Source organism: Tupaia chinensis, unplaced genomic scaffold (genome assembly GCF_000334495.1).
Source record: "Tupaia chinensis unplaced genomic scaffold, TupChi_1.0 Scaffold143868_1, whole genome shotgun sequence".
Lineage (NCBI taxonomy): Eukaryota > Metazoa > Chordata > Mammalia > Scandentia > Tupaiidae > Tupaia > Tupaia belangeri.
The window spans coordinates 397,584-399,413 of NW_006203719.1; positions in this window are offsets into that span (position 1 = coordinate 397,584).

Sequence of the window (1,830 nt, forward strand, 5' to 3'; positions counted from 1 at the left end):
TGTGTGTGTGTGTGTGTGTGTGTGTGTGTCTGGTCAAATTTTTAAAAAATGAATGAATAAATAAAATTTTTAAAAAATTCTATTAAAAAAAAGTGAACTGGAAATAGACCCAAAGCAAACTTACCTTACCCCAAAACTTGGGGTTGTCTGTGGAGGAGCAAAAAATCAGGCCTGAACACTACTGCCTGCCATATTGGGGACACTTCAGAGCCCTGAAAGTGTGCTCTTCTCTCACCATATCCTTCCTCCTGCTAAACTTTTTTTTTTTTTTAATCTCAAGTGGGTAATTTCATCTCAAGTTGGTCATTTATGTTGAAGTTGTATGACAACTGACTCAGGTTTGTTTTCAAGTCATTATAAAGATCAGTTATGGTTTTTCCATTAAGACACAAACCAAGAAAAATCCTTATATTGACCTCACAGACACACTTAATTCATTTTTTTAATTAGTTAATGATTTTTCCTTAGAAACATCTTTGTATTATTGATAAGTACTAGACGAAAGAAAAGGTTCACCATTTTGTTAATACCAATAAATGTTGAAATTGCACTTGTTAAAAGTAGCTGACTTAGAGAGCTGCCACTTCTCTCTCTTTTTTTGTTTATTTATTCATTTCTTCCATGAAAGAGAGACAGAGAGGCACCTAAGCAGGGTCTTCTTGCTCCAGTCCACTGTGGGTCTCGGTTGGCCCGGATCTTGGGTTGGATATACACCCCCTTGCGCCAGGAGATTCCAGGATGCAAACCCAAGACATTTCCCATGCACATCTCACTGTGTGACTGCTGCATCCTCACCTGGCTCCGGGAGCACTTCTTGTCTGGGGTGCCAGCCTAGCCTGGATTAACCTTAGGAGTAAGGTATTCCAAGTGCCTGTGGCTTTTTCTTTTTCTTAACTTAAAAAACATTTGGTTTTGTCTGTCACAGAGAAAATTAATTCAACAACAATAATAATAACTGTTATGCTTTCTTTTCTTCTTTCTTTTATTCAGAAGTTACTTATTGGGGGCAGCAGATGGCATAGTGGTTATGTCACTGGACTCCCACATGTGGCTGATCTCGTTTGGAGTCCCAGACCTGGTAGCTTAAAAGCCATGCAGGAAATGTGTGTATGCATGCCCATGATCCTGGGAGGAGAATGGAGAAGAGATTGTAGCATGGTCATCCCCTCTGGGAGATGATTTCTCACTTTCCTTCTCACTGTCACTCTCTCTCTCCCTGTCTCTGTTGAGCACATGTGCCCTAAGGCAAAAACCTCTACAGTAAGTAAATAAATGTTATTTATTGAATGCCAAAGACATGCCAAGCATTATTATCTTAGCATCCTGGGATGCAAAGATAAATAAAACACTATTCTTCTTTTTTCTGTTCTTTTTTGTTCTTTTTATTTTTAGGTTTTCGCCACAAGGCACATGCACTGGCTAGATGAGTGACAGTGGGAGGGCAAGTGAGGAGACCGCCCTTCAGGGAGACTACCACGCTGCAGTCCTCTCTGCTCCAGCCTCCTCGGGATTCGGGGCATGCCTCCACACACAGCCAGCATGCTTTTCAAGCTATGTCTCACACTCAGTTCTGGGAACCAGCAGTTAGCGTAATGGCTATGTCGCTGGACTCCCACGTAGTCGACCGCGGTTCGTGTCCCGGACCCGGTGGCTTGAAACTCACGCCGGGCGCATGTGCGTGCGTGCCCAAGATCCCGAGAGGAGAATGGAGGAGAAGGGATTGCGGCGTGACCATCCCCCCTGGGGGGCGATTTCTCGCTTTCTGTCTCTATGTCTCTCTCTGTCTGTCTGGCGAGCACACGTGCCCTATAGTGAAAATCTCTCCAAAAA